The sequence below is a fragment of the Oncorhynchus mykiss genome, chromosome 7 (assembly GCF_057628025.1).
Source record: "Oncorhynchus mykiss isolate SJ-2025 chromosome 7, ASM5762802v1, whole genome shotgun sequence".
Classification (NCBI taxonomy): Eukaryota; Metazoa; Chordata; class Actinopteri; order Salmoniformes; family Salmonidae; genus Oncorhynchus; species Oncorhynchus mykiss.
The window spans coordinates 32,285,528-32,306,711 of NC_143028.1; the positions used below are offsets into that span (position 1 = coordinate 32,285,528).

General features: G+C 41.0%; 1 protein-coding gene across 1 annotated transcript in view; it reads right to left on the reverse strand.

The window, feature by feature from the left end:
* The window catches only part of LOC110527702 (protein phosphatase 1, regulatory subunit 16B), a 135,067-nt gene extending 125,276 nt beyond the window's left edge, over positions 1-9,791 (reverse strand). The window contains exon 1 of the mRNA XM_021609156.3: positions 9,612-9,791. The gene's annotated coding sequence lies outside the window, so the exon portion shown is untranslated. The remainder of the gene's footprint in view (positions 1-9,611) is intronic.
* Between the last annotated feature and the right edge of the window lie 11,393 nt (positions 9,792-21,184).

The following is a 21,184-nucleotide window of genomic DNA, read 5'->3' on the forward strand; positions in this document are numbered from 1 at the left end:
AAAATTCAGAACAAAATAATAATAATAAAATAATAATAATAATAATAATAATCTGCCGACCAAGAGGGCAAGAAGGAGCTGGCCCTGGACCTATGGTAAGGTAGATGTCTCCTGGGTACCCACAGTCAACAAACACCTAGTTGCACACCCTTACTTCTCAAATTCATGCACACATCCAATCAGGTTACAGACCATGTAGCTAGGCCTAAGACCCCTAAACATGACAAGTGCAGCAAAATAAGTAGGTTAGTTATTGTTTTCGTAACAAATTATTAACATGATTTGTCCAGAAGAGAGAGACACACACAGAACACCACCTAATTTACCTCATCAATATTTCACAGCATGCAGATGTCAACACGGCAGAGATGAGCTAGAATCACTTAAAGTTGTGAACTAAAAAAAAAGGTTTTTAATATTAGGTTAGGGCTTCCACCAGACACACGCACGCAGCACTGATGCAGGAGGAGACCCATATTTCACTACGTCTTAACTACAACAGTGTGTTAGTCTTACCAAGCAGAGAAATCTCCTGCCCAAGTATACATGTTCTCCATAAGCGCTACAGTTTCCATATCATAAATTAACTAGGCTTTTTTTTGTTTAAGTTTCACTTCACTAGTCAGAAAAGTCCTTATAGCATTCTCCCATGAGAATGAACGATATGCATCTTCTAGTGATCTATTGACAGAACAGGCACCCTTGTCAGTCACAAAGTGAGCGGTGACAGGGAAACACTGTCAGTCTACTGTATGTTCCACCCCTCAGTAACTATCCTTGTGCGCTGTGGTTGGCTGCAGTCAATTTCTTTCACGGAGGATTGAGAGAGAATGGTGCTTCTTCATAGTCTTCTGTGAGTGAATCCCTTGTAAATGTACAGTACCGTCAGAAAAGTATACAGTGCCTTCAGAAAGTACACCTTCACTTTTTCCACATTTCGTTGTGTTACAGCCCGATTTTAAAATGGATTCAATTGAGATCGTGTCACTGGCCTACACACAATAGACTATAATGTAAAAGTATAATTATATATTGAAATTTATTCACATTTTATAAAAAAAAATTGAAAAGCCGAAACGTCTTGAATCAATACGTATTCAACCCCCTTGTCGTAGCAAGACTAAATACGTTCAGGAGTAAAAATGGGCTAACCAAGTCACATAATAAGTTGCATGGACTCAGTGTGTGCAATAATAATGTTCAAATCATATTGATTTATATAGCCCTTCTTAGATCAGCTGATATCTCAAAGTACTGTACAGAAACCCAGCCTAAAACCGCAAGCAATGCAGGTGTAGAAGCACGGTGGCTAGGAAAAACTCCCTAGAAAGGCCAAAACCTAGGAAGAAACCAGGCTATGAGGGGTGGGCCAGTCCTCTTCTGGCTGTGCCGGGTGGAGATTATAACAGAACATGGCCAAGATGTTCAAATGTTCATAAATGACCAGCATGGTTAAATAATAATCACAGTAGTTGTCGAGGGTGCAGCAAGTCAGCACCTCAGGAGTGTTTAACATGATTTTGCAAATATTGTACAATCCAGGTGTGCAAAGCTCTTATACTTATTTATTGTCTCAGGGGTGTGAATACTTCAATAAATTTGCTAAAAATAAACATGTTTTTACTTTGTCATTATGGGGTATTGTGTGTAGATGGGTGAGCATAAATTATATTTAATTCATTTTGAATTCAGGCTGTAAAACAACAAGGTGGAATAAGTCAAGGGGTACGAATACTTTCTGAAGGCACTGTAAGAGTTGAATTTTGTTTTTTGGCACATTATGTATTGGGTTAGGGCTTCCACCACACACACGCCCGCACTCCAGGCACACACTGATGGTGGAGGAGACCCATGTCACGACATTCCAAACTGCCTCTGGAAGCGACGTCAGCACAAGAACTGTTTGTCGGGAGCTTCTTGAAATAGGTCTCCGTGGCCGAGCAGCTGCACATAAGCCTATGATCAACATGCGCAATGCCAAGCGTCGGCTGGAGTGGTGTAAAGCGCACCGCTATTGGAATCTGGAGCAGTGGAAAGGAGTTCTTTGCAGTGAAGAAATTACGCTTCACCATCTGTTAGTCCAACGAACAAATCTGGGTTTAGCGGATGCCAGGAAAACGCTACCTGTCCCAATGCATAGTGGCAACTGTAAAGTTTGGTGGAGGAGGAATAATGGTGTGGACCTGTTTTTCATGGTTCAGGCTAGGCCCCTTTGTTCCGGTGAAGGGAAATCGTAATGCTATAACAATGACATTCTACTATTCTGTGCTTCCAACTTTGTGGCAGTTTGGGGAAGGCCCTTTCCTGTTTCAGCATGATAATGCCCCTGTGCACATTATGAGGTCCAGACAGAAATTGTTTGTCGAGATTGGTGTGGAAGAACTTGACTGGCCTGCACAGAGCCCTGACCTCAACCCCATCGAGCACCTTTGGGATGAATTGGAACACCGACTGAGAGCCAGGCATAATCGCCCAACATCAGTGCCCGACCGTACTAATGCTTGTGGCTGAAAGGAAGCAAGTCCCCCAGCAATGTTCCAACATCTAGTGGAATGCCTTCCCAGAAGAGTGGACAGAAGAAAAAAGGGGAACAACTCCATATTAATACCCATGATTTTGGAATGAGCAAGTGTCCACATACTTTTGGTAATGTAGGCCTACTGATTTGATTAAAGTGTCAACAATGGAGTAGTCAACTGTTGCTTTCTGTGTTTCAAAGGCCCTGTTTAACACCCGCTTTATTCTTCAAATCATGCCTGTAGGTCTATTCATGGACACCTGACTTTGTATAAAAGCGGAGGTGCAGTCTGGCGGGGTTCCTACCCCTGAAAACTATTTGTTTGCCACAAACTAAATTGAAAAGGGTAGGCTACATTTAAAAAAATTGCAACAATGAATTCAATTGAAAGAGTAGAGAAGCGAAGGGTGAGAGCCGTGCGTCCTCCGAAACACGAACCAGCCAAGCCGCACTGCTTCTTGACACAATGCCTGCTTAACCCGGAAGGAAGCCAGCCGCACCAATGTGTTGGAGATCTGACCAACAGCCCTGGTACCACCAGGCACTGAGTCATGCTGTCCATTTACATTGAAATGGGGCCAAAAGCAGAGCAGAGTGATGTGGAGCCCAGAGTACCAGACAAGAGATAAAACATCTATTTTACAAAGGATACCTTTTTCAAGATAAGTGGCATAATAATAACCTCTTAGAAAGCCATCCCAGAGGTTAAGGAAGTAGGTTGGTTTGCTCTGGCAGGAGAGCTAGCGTTCTCCAAATATGACCTTGAGCTAGCTCTACCCCGCCGCCGCTCCACTCTTCTGCGCCGCCGCCGCCCCACTCTTCTGCGCCGCCGCCACCCCACTCTTCTGCGCCGCCGCCACCCCACTCTTCTGCGCCGCCGCCACTCTATGCCGCCGCCGCTCGGCTGTGCTTGGCTCGTCTGTGCTCGGCTTTTCACAACAATAAACCTCACAATGGCCCCACAGGTCACACGCCTTCCTGACATTTATGCACAGGCCGCAAACACTGAGCTAACTTCCTGTGGACACTGAACCACAGCCATTGATTGGTGCAGCAGGAGTAGACTAGCATGCTTGGGGATACTGTAGGAAATGTGGTGTTAGTGGTAGCCAGTTAGTGAGGTAGCCAATGAGAACAGTGTCAAAGGAGAAGTTTACCCAAAATCCAGAAACTCCCAAGTGTTTCCATACATTGAAACCATTTCAGTGGAGTTTGCCCTCTCCCCCGCTCTCTCCCTGGAGTGCAGGACAGAGACAGCTGCAAAAACAGTCACGTGACTCCTGATGTTGCTGGATGCAAACCTTGCTCTGCTCCGTTGTCAGTGAATGCTTGATCCCCAAATCAGCGAACAGTGGACAAATGCATTGTTTTATTGAATGTGTACGGCCGAATTAGCTATTTTTGTCAAAAGTACTTTTTCACCCAAAACATTAATTTATATAATTGAGGTAGGCGAATGCCACAGCAGCGAAGAACTGCACATGTGCGCCCATGTGGGGGGAAACCATACTAAGTAGAAACATATTTTCCAGTAAATTATACAGAAATAGTAAATACGATGTAAATACTCCTGCTGCCAACCTGTCTGTAGCAAGCACTTCAGTGAAGATGCATATGAAGGAGAGATGCCATCTAATGATATAGCTTTTGCGATTGTGTTTCCATGGACTGGATCTGGCGCAGTGCCAAAATACAAAAAGGCACATTTAAGAGAAAGTGACAAAAGCAAGCGTGCAGAGATATGCAGCCTAGCCTGATCCTTGAATTTTGAGGTGCCCTTATTGTGTTATCGCCATTGCACATGGAGACATGGACAGAGTGCGCAAAATATTAGGAATGTGTTCCCTAATGTTGAGTTGCACTCCCACTTTTGCACTCAGAACAGCCTCAATTGGCTGGGGGATGGACTCTACAAGGTGCCAAAAGCATTCTACCTGGATGCTGGCCCATGTTGACTTCAATGCTTCCCACAATTGAGTCAAGTTGGCTGGATGTCCTTTGGGTGGTGGACCAAACTTTCTGAAAAGTCCAGCAACCTTGCAGGTCTTGACACACTTAAACCGGTGCGCCTGGCACCTACTACCATACCTCTTTTAAAGGCACTTCAATGTTTCATCTTGCTCATTCACCCTCTGAATAGCGCACACAATCCACATCAATTGTCTCAAGGCTTAAAAATACTTATTTAAACACGTCTCATCCCCTTCATCTACACTGATTGAATTGGATTTATAAAGTGACATCAATAAGGGATCATAGACTGACCAGGTGAACACGATCATAAAAAGAGAAGGTGTTCCTAATGTTTTGTGCACTCAGTGTTCATGTGAAGAGGGTAAAGCAGTATATGAACATTATTAAAGTGACCAGTGTTCAATGACTATGTACATAGGGCAGCAGTCTAAGGTGCAGGGTAGAGTATCGGGTGGTAGCCTACAAGTGACTAAATTCAGGGCAGAGGCCTGCTTAGTCGTGACAATTGAACAGTCTGATGGCCTGGAGATAAAAATACAATTCTATTTAACTCGACAAGTCAGTTAAGAACAAATTCTTATTTACAATGACGGCCTACGAAAAGGCAAAAGGCCTCCTGCGGGGACGGGGGCTGGGATTAAAAATAAAAATACATAAATGGGGCGGCAGGGTAGCCTAGTGGTTAGAGCGTTGGACTAGTAACCGGAAGGTTGCAAGTTCAAACCCCCGAGCTGACAAGGTACAAATCTGTCGTTCTGCCCCTGAACAGGCAGTTAACTCACTGTTCCTAGGCCGTCATTGAAAATAAGAATTTGTTCTTAACTGACTTGTGAAATTAAAAAAGACAGAAGCTGTTGTTCAATCTCTCGTCCCCAGCTTTGATTCAGGAAAAACAGTTTTTGAGTTGTGTGATTGAAATATCAGCAGTCTCTGGTATAGCTCTTCATGCATCATTCAAGACTTATCTGTAAAGCTGAAACGTTGTAGATTCCACAATACAATAGAAATGTAAAGGTATTTTCAGTTTGAGATGACAAATGCTAAAGCGTGAAATGTTCCTTTAAAATTTGAATCATGCAGTACAGCTGAACTGCAATACGGATTGAATAGAGCCCGTAGTTTAAATTGTGTGCAGCACAATGGATATATAATGCACAATGTCTCAGGAAAGACTGTCTGGGTTGTCAATATTCAGTAAAGAAAACAGTCGGGCACACAACCAGGATCTACAGGCCGTGGTGAAAACATTTGCACACAAAAATACAAGGCGACGCAGTTGCATACTGCTACTGTAGGCCTCTGCATTTAATTAATTTTTTAATTTACCTTGATTGAAGCCCATTTCTGTAAACTATTAGCCAGACAAAACCTGCTAAGTTCAACAATAAATAGTGGCTAAATGTATCCTTAAGCTGACTACTTTTTCCTCATTGTTAGGCTATTTGAGGTGTCATTTTTTTATAGAAAAAGTATAAATACCAGCTAAATTCTGTATACAGCTATACTGCATGATGAAGAATTCCATAGTAAGCTAGTGTTGAGGGTGGACTGACTATTATTTGGCATTGACAGACTGGTTTTACACACAACAACTTTCTATACAAGCTGGTAGAGAGTGAGGATGACATGTCATGCAGTTTCAGATAGGCTATAAAGGACAGTTGTGTGTGTATATATGTACACACACACACACACATATATGTATATTTTTTTATATACTGGTTGCTGATTAGTATGCTGTTTTATCGAAAATGATTTTTAAAATCTGCAACGTTTGAATTCCCAACTTTAGTTACTGAAAAAGTAAATCCATTATTCCAGAGAAACTGTTAAACCAGTGGTACTTGGCTGTTTTTTGTAAGAAAAACTATAAAGCAACTGTACCATCTTCAGTACCCCCCCCCCCCCCTCCCCCCAAGTAAAACAAGAATCTCTGACATCAAGCTCCATATAAGGGAATATTGTGATGTTTCTACATAACAAGGTTTCCCCCATGAGGGTGCACATGTGCGCAGCTGTTACCCATCTCTGCTGCTGTGGCAGTCAGCTACATTTATATAAAAAAAAAAAAATATTATATATATATATATTTTTTTTTAGGTGAAAAGTACACATTTCCTGACAAAACAATTCTTGATAGTACTTGACAAAAATAACTTATTTGCCTGTATGCTTTCAATAAAACAATACATTTGTCCACAGTTCGCAAATTTGTGAATCATGCATTCACTAACCCACGGAGCAGTGACGTGCGTTTTGTCCTATATTTATATATTTTTAACCCCAGCCCCTGTCCCCGCAGGAGGCCTTTTGGTAGGCTGTCATTGTAAATAATTATTTGTTCTTAACTGACTTGCCTAGGGAAATAAAGGTCAAATACAATTTATTTTTTTTAAGAACGAGGCCTGCATCCAGCAAAGTCACGTGACCCGTTTTTGCAGCCGTCTCAGTTCTGCACCCCAGGAAGAGAGAGACAACTCAACTGGACTAGTAAACTTCTCCTTTAACCAGAGGTCGAGCAGGTGAGGTAGAGCTCATGTAGGGCTATAGGACAACATTCCTCGCGACAAAGCGTCCGCAGGAGATGCCCTTGTAGCCAGTTAGGTAGAACACCGCTAGTAATTGGTGCAAGGCAAGGCTAGTATGCTTGGGGACAGTACAGGAAATGCTGTATTTTTTAGCCATTGAGGCAGAATGACCGTCACACTACTGTCTGTAATGCAGCTCTAGATGGCTCAATGCGGGAAGGCCAAATACACAGACATTCACTTTTGCACACATTATCAGTCATTACTATCTCACTGTACCTGTACTAGTAGAAATAGATGACAATACTATACTCCTGCTTTGGGTATGCACTGCCGTGTGCACTCTGAGGAACTAGTAACTGGATGTATAATATATTCTGTCTCTGTAGTTAGTTTTGTACCCCAACTTCTGCATTATTCCAACACTATGATTTAGAGATTTCTCTTCTCATTAAATATTGACACCTTCGATGCCCGGGAGGTTCAGCTTGTAGACTAGTGGAAGATCAAATCCATGATGATTGCTATCAAAAGCAGTTCCACTTCAACATGATATCCAGCCTGCTTATTTTTCAGAAGCAGAAAGCTTATTTCCTTGCTGCTATGTTCACACACACACACGCCCGCTGACCAAACCCAGTGCTTTTATGTTCTGGATTTTTATTCAGATTGCAACATGTTGGTTGATAACGACCTGGGCTTTGTCAAATGTCCTCTCCGCTCTAAGCCATGCCTGTTCACTTACCATGCAGTGATTATGCTCTATCAGTTATCTGATTACAACAAGCATGGAATGCTTCCTGAGGTGTGTGTGTGTGTGTGTGGGGGGGGGGGGGGGGCAATTGTTCCTGTGTGATTATGTCTCTACCAGCATGTGTGTGTGAGCACTGTGTTTGTGTGGGCAGTGGGAACAGTGTATTATGTCTGATGGCCCATCCCAAAAGGTAGCTGATAGCCAGTGCAGATGAGGAGAGAAACAGCAATAGAAACCTCTCAAGACGTCCCCACACATCAAACATTTAAGGGCTACACTACCCAAAGTGCCAGAGAAAAGTGACAGAGAGCAGAACATATTACCAAAGGCACATTTAGCAACAACAACAAAAAGGACATGGCCAATACTATACCAGGCTTATGCTGTTATCTTGAGCGAATCACACCCTAAAGAATGTTTGATTCGGAAGAATACCACAAGCAAAATGCGTACAGTGTAAGCAAAACCAACCAAGCTTCAGGCAACAATTTACATTACCAGTAATGCTGTAATTAATCTAGTCTAGTAGGCTACCAATATTGCATAGTGGGCTAATTAGCAGTGGTACTTAAAAATACTTGAAAGTACTACTTAAGTCGTATTTGGGGGGGTTTATATTTTTTTGGACAACTTTTACTTTACTACATTCCTAAAGAAAATAATGTATGTTTTACTCAATACATTTTCCCTGGAACCCAAAAATAAAATTAAAAAAACATTTTGAATGCTTAGCAGGACAGGAGAATGGTCCAATTCACACACATCAAGAGAACATCCTTGGTCATCCCTACTGCCTCTTATCAGGCAGACTCCCTAAACACAAATGCTTTGTAAATTATGTCTGCGTGTTGGAGTGTGCCCCTGGCAATCCGTAAATTAAAACAAGAAAATGGTGCCATCTGGTTTGCTTAATATAAGGAATTTGAAATTATTCACACTTTTACTTTTCATGCTTAAGTATATTTTAGCAATTACATTAACTTTTGACACTTAAGTATATTATTTAAATATCAAATACTTTTAGACTTTTACTCAAGTAGTATTTTACTGGGTGACCTTCACTTTTACTTGAGTCATTTTCTATTAAGGTATCTTTACTTTTACTCAAGTATGTAAATTGGGTACTTTTTCCAACCACTGCTAATTTGGCTACTCTGTTATTGCATTCTAGTAGTTGTTTTCGGGCATTAGCCTACACGAGTGGAATAAAGCAGTCTATTGGGACAACACTATTATTCATTGACCAATATAAAGCCTATGTTATACTGCCAGACGGCATAGTAGTCTATATACAAACAGACAGCCTAACCGCTCTCTTGTGAGCTACTTTAAAAGAATGAATACAGGAATCTATCTGAACATTATCATAAAATGCCCATGGCAGTCTTTCCCCATCGAACGCGCGGTACTGTGACTTCTGGAACGAGTAGTAACAAAATCTATCAAATTGAAATGGACAGTCATCCTTCTTTCGGTCCTTCCTCCCTACACCTTACGAACTGGTGTAGCGAACACTGTTGCCTCTTCAAATCCCAAGTGGCCAGCCAGCAACATACAAGTAGGATTGAAACATTGTTGAGATCTAGTGCAGAAATCAGTATGATGTGTTTATTTTCTAGAATCTGGGCAACATTTGTGGAGCCAGCAACGGCAAAGAAGAATTGGTTACAGTAATGTAACGGTAAAGCTATAGACATGCCTTCTTGGCACCCTCCCAATGCCGCTATCCTCACTGCTCTGAAAATACCTCCTTTCTTTCCGCTGTTTCATTTGAATCAATCGAACAGAAGACGTCCACCGAAAACGGATCGCATTTCTAAAATAATGTTGTACTCACCGACTGTTACTTGGTTTTCATTAGTTCCAATTTCACTCACTGGGATAAGCCTGCAGCAACGTTTAGCGTCTTGTGGCTAACTAGTAGCGACACAGAAGAAAAGCCACCGTGGCTGGGCAGGCAAGGAAGCTATAGCAGCTCTGTCGCTAGTTGCCGCCCCCTGCAGATATGAGAACGCCCCTAGCGAGAAGTCACTTCTCGAGTTCGGGTCTGCGGATGAGGCAAAGAGAGAAGGAGGAGACCCGGGTAAAATGCAGACAGACAACACAGTGCAGTGGTGGGGGGAAAAAAGTACCCAATTGTCATACTTGAGAAAAAGTGAAGATTCCTTCATGGAAAATGACTCAAGTAAAAGTGAAAGTCACCCAGTAAAATACTATTTGAGTAAAACGTCTAAAAGTATTTGGTTTTAAGTATACTTAAATATCAAAAGTGCATGTAATTGGTCAAATATACTAAAATATCAAAAGTAAAAATAAAAAAATAGAAATCATTTCAAAGTCCTTATATTAAGATAACCAGATGGCATTGTTTTCTCATTTTTATTTATTTACAGATAGCCAGGGGCGTGCTCCAACACTAAATTACAAACGAAGCATGTGTTTAGTGAGTCCACCAGATAAAAGGCAGTAGGGATGACCAGGGATGTTCTCTTTATAAGTGTGTGAATTAGACCATTTTATAGTCCTGCTAAGCATTCAAAATGAGTACTTTCGGTTTTCAGGGAAAATGTATGGAGTAAAAAGTACGTACTTTTCTTTAGGAATGTAGTGAAGTAGAAGTTGTCAAAAAATATAATAAGGAAAGTACAAATACCCCAAAAATCTACTTAAGTAGTACTTTACACCACTGATACATTAGAAACAATTAAAGGGTACTCTCAGGTAAGCAAGTATAAAGCAATATCTCTGTACTGTAGCTCAACTTCTGTGACTTAAATTGAAACATATTAATACCACAGAAGATAATAATTCATTCTGGGCACCCTAACTTTACTGGCTAAAACCCAGAAGAGAAGAAAAAGGCAGTGAGTCGATATCTCAGAGCCCATGAAAATTAAATGAGATATGCATTATCTCTCTCTCTCTGGCCCTATTCCCACTACTGGAGAGATGGAGAGTCTGAGGAGCAGAGTGGCAAAAGAGATTTAAACTTTTAAATCCACATGACATCATTGCCTTACCTTTGCTTTGTGGCTGGCAACGTGACATTCTCATTGCGCAGCTCGAATTGAGCCCCACAGTGGACACGCTTAAAACCTAGCAGTCAAACACGGAAATGGTTCCAAACGTTTTTTCACCATTCATTTTATCCATTGCGGGTTTTTAGAAAGACTACAAATATGGGCTGTGTTTCGTGTAGGAATACCCAGGCTTGATGTTTTGATAACGTGTCAATTTATTTTGGACAAGGTGACTTTTATCCCTATATTCCACTCTATTTACTCTCAGATTCAAAAATGCTAATTGGCATCAAAGTAGACATCATGCAAGACTACAAATCCCTGCAAGCTCCTGCACATCTACTAGCTACCTTGATCCAAAGCTAAATATATATATATATTGAACATTTTAATTTACTGTTCAATATTTCATTGAACTAATATTTGTCTTATTTATGCATTTGGTATTTTGTCTTCTACAGAATACTATCCTAGTAGCAGTAGCAGTCAGATATTTATGTGCCATGAATACTTTTTTGTGAAGAACCTATATAACTAGCTAGCTACCTAGTTGATATTAGTAACACTCTTATTTTACCAGATCCTCGTCTCCTTCAGCCAGTGGAGGTCTTTATTTAATCCCTTAGTGTTCTGCCAACACTATGAACAAGGGGAAATATAATTAAATTCATGGTGTCAGAATGCCCTGCTGTGTTGAAGCAATTCATAATTAACTTGTTGACATGTTGTCACATCTGCTCCTGCAACGCCCTCTACTGCTCATCCTGTGTCTACTTGACCTGCCTGTGTCTACTTGACCTCTCTTCCTCTCCCTCTGTGTGATTGTGTGGGCGGAGACAGGTGTGCTGGAGTCAGAGCAGATCCCCACCAGCTGCAACCTGTTCCATAATCAAGACCTCTACAAATACTCATCCCTGCCACTTCCACACTGCCAGGTCGTAATCTCTGCTCAGTCAGTCTATGGTTCTAGCTGTTTGTTACTATTCAGATCCTGTTATCATGTTCTGCCCGTTTTCCTTGGTTGACGCCATTTTCCTGTCCGCTACAGTTCTGCCCGCTCTGACTGTGGTCCCTGTCTCCAGTCCCACATCTCGTCATCCTGCTACTCTGTCCTGGATTCCACACTCTACAACTCCCTTGGATTCCCCTCCGGACCTGCTTTCCCTGTCCCAACCACTCTCGCTCCAGCCTCAGCACCTGGTTTCCTGCAACCCACCTGAACGTCCCCTGGCCTGCACTCCATCTCCTCCTGAGTTGCAATAATATACCTTGGTTACTTCATCCCAGTTTCCTTGTCTGAGTCTGCTCTTGGGTTCCCTGTTCCACTCCAAGTAACACATGCTCTGTTGCAGATTCAACACTAGATTAACCAATTGCAGAATGTATCCATAATCATGAGTGAATAAGTATATTTACTTGACAAGAATGCACCTAGTAACCCATCAATCACATTAAGAGGACCACAATGGTTTAAGTCCCAGACTTTGTGTTATCCTCAATGATTTTACTCATGTGCATGTGTCATAACTCTTCAAGTTATGTGTTCTTTTTTTTATGGTCGAATTAATACACTAAATTCCAACAATTACATTGTTTTAAAGAAATCAAAATAGTAAACAATGCATTTATGACTTTTATACATAACATATAAACATCTGAATTTAAGTAAATATTAAATGATTTATTCCTCAATGCCACAAACCTGGGACATCGAAGAACATCATATGAACTATTATTACTATCCTAGAGCGCACAGATTCTTCAGATTTTCCATTCTAGGAATTAGACCAGCACAAATAACACAACATAAAAAACAGCATATTGGGATTTTGGTGGGTGACTTATAAATAGAAAAGCTGGATGCTTAAGGTAGGTTTAATATAAAATACTAGGTCAACTCAATCAGAATGAGAAACACACTTAGACTCAAAACAAAGAAGCCATGCCTAAACGTAGCTATATCAACACCCTTCTTGTCAAGGTCCAGGTTGCTACTGTCAATTGTGAGCAGCACATGTACCACTGCATTCAATTTGAACCCCAGAATGAGGACAGCATTAAATAGGTGGGGGAAAAAAGTATTTAAACAATTAATATTTTATACAAGACACTTACACTTTGTCACTGAGTCTAGATGTTATCAAATCAGAAGAACAAGTGAAGGAAGCAGCATAGTGAAAAGGGTTGAAGGTAGGGCATGTTTTTTCGAGATAAGATGGAGAGTTCCAAAGTGTCAAAAATTGAGGGACCATGGTGCATTAAAGGCATAGTGTGGAATAAGGGGTAGCTAGAGAAAAGGTTTCCCATGGAATAAACGTAAATGGGGAGCTGGTTTGCCTCTGCACCCCTTTTAGGTCATTGTCACAAAAACCTGGCCCATGTCCAGTCATACGGGTCTCAGCCCGTGTCCCTCGACATTATTCCGTCACAGTTGCAGCATTCAAATCGTAGTCATCACTTAGGCCTGCACATCAACCAGTACTGGGATCATTGGAAACTTGGGATGCTTGCGTTCAAAGTGTTCCTTGCAAATCTTTGGGTCTGCATCTATTAAGGTCAAGAACAAAATTGAGAAAGTTCATCTGTGGCTTAGATTGAATTTAAAGTTGACACATTATAACCAAAGCAATATGATCCAACAAACTACTACCTTTATAAAAAAAAACTGACTGTACAACCCAGGCCAGTACAATAGCCTACACATGGAGAGGAACCTAAAGGTACATACAGTACCAACCAAACTACTCACCGACAGATTGGGCAGGTGTGGACCAGTGCTTCCTTGGCTGCAGTCCTCTGGTTCGCAGCTGCTCCCTTCTTACCTTGGCATCAGTCAACAAGTTCAACTTCAACTTAAGAGTGGAGCAGGAGTTAGATATTAATCCCCCCCCCCCACCCCAATTGTACCCATAGTTCAGAATAATGACTTAAATGGATGGACAGCTCCAGATCTTAATGGCAGGAGTGTGAATAAGCTTTTGTTTCAGCTCAGCCCCATACCTGATTACAAATCATAGCCTATCGCCGTGATTCGGTATGTTGATTATTTAGGTCAGGTAGAGCAGGGCTGGGACAAAACCCTTTACACACTCCTGCAATGACTGAACCAGACCAAAGCAGGAGAATAGTGTTCCAGGTTGAAACAGTTGACCTAGTTGAGAGGTGATAAGTCAGGCACAAACATTGGTTCTGGAAAAGAGAAGGTTTGCAATTTGGCATCAATAACGTGACAGTAATTCTACCTAAAAAACAAGTCATTTAAAACCCACCATAGCAGGTAGGACTAAATAAGGTTACATAACCTTGCCTACTAGATATACCAAGTATCTGCTGTCCAGAGGGTAACAAGGGAAAAGGGGATACCTAGTTGTACAACTGAATGCATTCAACTGAAATGTGTCCTTTGCATTTAACAGCAAACATATCAATGTTTTCCTGCAGTAAAGTATGCACACTGTTGACTCGAGAAGATGAATCGGTTCATCTCTGAAACCTCTCAAAAAGCCAGACTAAAATAATACAGCTAGTTTGTGTAGCTACAAGTCAAGTAGTACTTGAAGTAGGCTGCCCACCGCTCACCCACAGACAAACATTATCAAGAATGCCTAGCCCTCGGTTCACCATCCAAGTTAGCTAGCTCGTTAACTAGCAAGCTAGACGGTTCATTTATATAAGTCAATGAAAGGGATTTAGCTAGGCTACTGTTGCTAACTACCTAACAATGAGCTAGCTAGCTAAATAACAGCAATTTTCAATTAAAAACTTAACCAAGGCAGTTCACAGAATTGTACATTTAAACAAATTTAGCCAATTAATTTATAGTTAATCCAGAGATTCTTACCTTTTCCTCAATCCGGCAGTCTCGTCCAGATCATCATGGCCCTGGTGAGTAATGTGAAGGTTTAACAGCTTTAACAGCTTATTAGCATTTCATTTTGGGGTGCTAAATACAGGCAAATATATTGGTAAAAGTCCCCTTGTCCGAGAGAGATTTAAACCGTTATTAAAACGCCACGCCAGAGCAAGCCAAAACAAAACACAGCCCTTATTTGAAGTGTTTATAAAATCCACAATGGATCAAATTAAATGTGGAAAAATGATTGGAAATATTTCCGTGTTTGGCCGCTAGGTTTTATGGGTATTATGACTGTGGTAGACTATTGACCACAAATATCACAGTAGCCACTAATTATTTAACAATCTGGGCAACTTTTCTTCTAAAACATATTACAATATTGAATAATGCAACCAAACCATATTACACTTTTGAATAATGCAACAATCCACGAGCATGTGCAGACAAGTAAATGGTTTATTTTCTCGTCCGTACACATTCAATTTGCTAACAATACATGGTGCAATAACTCAATTCATCCTTGCAGTCTTTAAACACCATTTTTAAAAACTTGAAGGTTAAAGTCTACAAAACACAGTTGACTCTGATACAGATTCTACTTTTCGAAAGAAAAAACTGTTTGGAGATCAAATGCTTCAATGAGAAAATTTGCAGAATGCGGCTAAAATCCATTTAGCTCCATCTCCTCCCACTACGCATACTGACCAGCTCAAATAAACAGAAGCATGCTACATGGTAGACCAATCTGAACTCATCTCTCGGCATGTCCAGCCCACTCACTTTCTCAGCCAATCATACATAGCAGGAATTTTGCACGCTTTTTCATGTGGTTAAACAAACTAGGCTCGTAATTTAACAATTTTATTGGTATTTACAGATTGCATACACGTTTGTTTTTAAGGCACATGAAAGTTCTCATGTTCCAGAAGGCATTTCTGCCCAAAAAAAATGCTTTTTGAGGAGAAAAAAGTTTACGTTCAAATGGCTCTTTTGTGAAGTAGTGACGCGTGACATACACCTAGTTTCCTGAAACTAGTCACATATTTGGTACTGAGTGGAAATGCCAAACAGATGCTTTACATTTATACATCCAGTGAAATATATTTCTCAATATGTATACATCCAGTGAAATATATTTCTCAATATGTATAATGATCAAGTAATGTTAGCATATCAATAATGAATGTTTAGCCCTCTTTTACAAATATAAAAGTACAATAACATTACCATACTGTAACGGTTTTCTTCCTCTTCTGACGAGGAGTAGGATAGATCGGACCAATATGCAGCGTGGTACATGCCCATGTTAATATTTATTTAAACTGAACACAAAAACAAAATAACAAGAGAACGAACGTAAACTAAACAGATCTGTCTGGTGCAGACAGAGACAGAAAACTACTCACAAATCATAGTGGGAAAACAGGCTGCGTATGGTTCTCAATCAGAGACAATGATAAACAGCTGCCTCTGATTGGGAACAATACCAGGCCAAACACAGAAATACAAAAACATAGAATGCCCACCCCAACTCACGCCCTGACCAAACTAAAATAGAGACATAAAAAAGGAACTAAAGTCAGGACGTGACACATACACTGTCATTAATATTATAATGTAGGCGACACAGCTAGGTAACATTAGCTAGCTAGCTAAACAAAATAATTGCTGCATCCTCACATAAACACGCTGGCAGTAGCTGAATGCTGACGTTTAGCTGAACCATAGCTAGATAGGAGCTCTTAGGCTTAGCTACCATATTAAAGTTACATTAGAACAAACCAGGCTTCATTTTGTCAATATCATGGAAGTCATTACATGAGGTTAAAGCAAATTGAGACTGAAAACTTTGACAATTCCCTGGGGAGTTGCTTCTTGCCTGGATCTCGTGGCTCAGTGCAGTCAAGCGAAAAATGAAATACTTGAGATTTAAAGCTATGGGGACAATATCATCATTAAACCGGCTGTTACTACAATTTAGGTAAAGATTCAACAAGTCAACTTACTGTTGAGTTAGAATAGTACGATACACAAGGTGCAATTTCGAAACTTAGCTGTGCATCAGCAGTTTTCCTCTTGTTATACACTGAGTATACATAGACTGATCAGGTGAACCCAGGTGAAAGCTATGATCCCTTATTGTTAAATCAATCAGTGTAGATGAAGGGAAGGAGACAAGTTAAAAAAGGATTTTTAAGTCTTTAGACAATTGAGACATGGATTGTGTATGTGTGCCATGGGCAAGACAAAATACTTAAGTGCCTTTGAATGGGGTACACTGCTATTGGGTTTTTCACTCTCAACAGTTTCCATGTGTATCAAGAATGGTCCACCACCAAGGACATCCAGCCAACTTAACACAACCTTGCTAAGTAATGAAGTCAACATGGGCCTGCATCCCTGTGGAACACTTTCGACGCCCTGCAGTCCATGCCGCGACAAATTGAGGCTGTTCTGAGGGCAAAAGGGAATAGGATTGAATCAAACAAGTCAGCTGTGACTTGGGAGGAGGTAAGTGAACTGGCAACAGGAGTTGATTGTTGACTTCAGGAAGCAGAGGAGGGAACATGCCCCGATTCACATCAACGGGACTGCAGTAGAGAGTCAGCAGTTTTAAGTTCCTCGATGTCCACATTACTAAGGACTTGACATGGACCAACAACATCACCACTCTTGTCAAGAGGGCGCAAGTGTCTCTATTTGATAAGGTTGGCTGAAGAAATGTGGTATTCCACACTGGGTCTTATCCAAATACTACGTCCTGACCGGTTGCATAATGGCCTGGTATGGAAATTGCTCCGTCCACGACCGCATGGCCCTCCAGCTGGTGGTGAAGACGGCCCAGTACATCACTGGGACCATTCTCCCACCCATCAGGGACATCTACTCGAAACGGTGCCTGAGGAAGGTCCGCAGCGTCATCAAGGACCCCACACACGCTAGCGATGAGCTGTTCACTCCCTTACCGTTGGGCATACAGTATTGGAGCATGAGGTGACACACATCCACACACGTGCGCGCACACACACACACACATTCATGCTACACACAATCAACTCCTTTGTTTTGCTGAAGTTGAGGGATAGGTTGTTGTACTGGCACCACAATGCCAGTTCACTTACCTCCTCCCTATAGGCTGACTCGTCGTTGTTGGTTATCAGGCCTACAACCGTGGTGTCGTCAGCAAACTTGATGATGGAGCTGGAGTCGTGCAAAGCCACACAGTCGTGGGTGAACAGGGAGTATAGCTAAGGACACACCCCTAGGGGGGGGGGCCCTGTGTTAAGAGTCAGTGTGGAGGTGTTATTACCAGTCCTCACAGCAGTGTCTAGACCCAGGGCTCTGAGCTTGGTGTCAAGCTTGGAGGGAACAATATCATTGAATGCTGAACTGTAGTCAATGAACAGCATTCTCACATAGGTGTTCCTCTTGGGCTCTTTTTACATCTTACAGGTTAAGGGAGACATTAGAAGAGTTTAGTTGAAAATGCACAAAATGTATACATTTACGCAGGCCTACACACCTTCTATTGTGAAAACTGGATCATGGATAAGAATGTAACACATTTTCTGACCTAAAGAAAGCAAATATCTGCATATAAGGACACGCTCTGTTGGCACATCATGTGTGCTTGGCGAGCTAAACACTGAGACCAAAATCCTGACTTGAGATCCGTGCTCCTCTTTCAGACTTTTGTGTAAATCATGCATTGAGGTCAATTGCAGATTTATACCAAAACTAGCACACAAGCTACGTGTGCAGATCTTAAGTTAGGATTTTTTCCCTGAATTAGGAAAAATGTCTGCCTTGTGGTTAATATCATACTGCACTACACGGCTAAAATACTGCATTTGATATCTTAGCGGTCTTACTACTGATTTGCTGAATCTAGGTCAATGGCTTGACAGAGCAAAGTCACCCCCAGCCTTCCAACCACTCCTCCTCCCATACTGTTCCGACAGTACACACCCAGCCTCTCCTCCTCCTCTTCCTTTCCTACACCCTTAACCTCCTAACCCATCCTCCTCCAATTTCCTCCATCATAGTTGCTAAGGGTTTTTAGCCATTTGTAGACTGTTTAAAACTTCTTAGGGATCGCCCCCTTTTTTTTAAATGTTAGCCTAAAATGACATACCCAAATCTAACTGCCTGTAGCTCAGGCCCTGAAGCAAGGATATGCATATTCTTGGTACCATTTGAAAGGAAACACTTTGAAGTTTGTGGAAATGTGAATTGAATGTAGGAGAATAACACAATAGATAGAAGAAAATAAAATGAAACAAACCAACAGTTTTTTTTTCTCTACCACCATCTTTGAAATACAACAGAAAGGTCCCAGATCTAGTCATCACTCTGGTTCCAATTCCGATGGTGTCCACAAGAGGGCAACAGTGTATGTGAAACGTTTCAGACTGATAACTTGAAGTACGAGCAAGCTACATGACATTTAGTGTGAAGTCACCCAGGTACATTTGGGCAAATTGTGAAGGACTCATTTACATGTTTCTGCAATATCATTGTCAAATCTGTATACCTGGACTTTGATTTAGCTTTTCCAATATTATTAGCCATATTGTAAGTTCAACATTTGCAAAACATCCAGTCTTCATAACTTCGTAACTCTCCATATTCTTGCCATTTTTGTCCAAAACGAAAACGGTTGCTGTTGCACAATGTTAGCATACTCCCGTAAAGCCCAGCTCATTGGCTATCTAGCTAGCTTTTTTTGACCCCGATTGGTGCTTATTTGACAATGTTACAGTCAATCAAGTGAAGACCACCCGCGTCATCGGCGCGCCATGAAGGCGTCGCTCTCTAACCATATTTGGTGTCCTATAGGATATACTACACTCCTAATGAAATAGTGAAGTCTGGTTACATTCTAAGATCTCTGAGCAATAAATACGAACATAATTTGACGGTTTGAAACAAAGTTTAGGGTTAGATTTTTCACAGATTCCTTTTTTCGCAAATTGAAAGAGTGGAAATACAAAATCGATTGTGCATGCTATATGGACCCTTTTAGGATATGTAAAACGATTTTATCTAACAAAACGATGCTTCATGTTATCTCTGGGACCCTTTGGGTGATAAATCAGAGCAAGATTTCAGAATGGAAGCACACATTTCACCTTCAGAGTTGAATTTATCAAACCTATCGCAGTGAAAAAAGTATTTTGTTGTTAGGAGCTCTCCTCAAAAAATAGCAAAGCATTTTTTTCCCGCAGTAATAGCTACTGTAAAATGGACAGTGCAGTTATATTAACAAGAATGTAAGCTTTCAGCCGATATAAGACACTTATATGTACCGACATTTGTTGTTTCTCTAAAATCTGCAATAGTGACACACGGCGCTGCATGATTTACAACATCCCCGTTGACGGGACGCCTATCCCTTAATAGTCTGAACATGTTTCATGACATCATACAGAGGCTGGGATGTTTTTACACACACAAACAAAAGACAAACTAGGATATAGAGGGCGAGACGGTAGGACTACATCAGGTTCTCTCACACACACACACACACACACACACACACACACACACACACAGTAGTTTAACATCATTTAACATTAAAAACACCAGTGGTTGTCAGAGATGGAATGAAGGTCAGCAGAGATGCTGACTCCAGCAGCGATGAGCAATGGGGGACATAGCTTGCTTAAAATGCATTTAAACTGATGTTGAGTTAAATTATTTTTGATACGCATGTACTGCAAACAATCTTTGAAACACGTCACATCAATAAAACTGCATCTGTAATTGCGCAGAGATAAAATGCATACAATTAATATAATACATGCAGGCCGACCTTTGTGATTTTGTGACTGATTTATCCATCAACAAGTGAATACAATCATCTCTGGGCGTCTTCAGACACACAAAACTGATTGCAATGAGATGAACAAGACTGATTGTAGTGAGACTGCAGGACAGGTGGAATCTGAGAGGAGCTATTTGCATTGCTAGCTCAAGACAGACAGGTTGTCTTCACAGTTGTCCTGGATAATTTTATGTTAATTCAGTGTCAAGCGTAGGACTATCTATAGCTCTCATTTTACAATACAGCAAGACAAATGAGATTGCGCATGTGACAAAAACAATTTACAGAAGGTGTAAAAGGTGCAGTGAAATACTTGTGTGCTAGCTTCCTCAACAATGCAGCTCTTTAAACAAGAACAATAACACCAATAATAAGAGTCAAGTAAAAAGAAAAAAGCAAGTAATAAGAAAAGTCTCTGTACCAGTCAGACCCCTAGTGTCATGTCTGTGTGTAAGATGCCATCAACAAGGGTCAGTAGTGTAATGACATGGCAACTGGAGTTTGGTGCAAAATTCCGGTTGGTTGCGAGGATTTCTTCAGCTATTTGGTATTGCCTGGATGTGTTTGTGGTTGTTAGATGTCCCTAAAACTATAAAACAGATTGTGATCAAGCATCCTCTTTTGCTTTCGTTATATGTTTACCGTAGAAAAGGATGTTTATTAACCCTTATTTGACCAGCTAAGTTGAATTGGCACATGCTGACCAA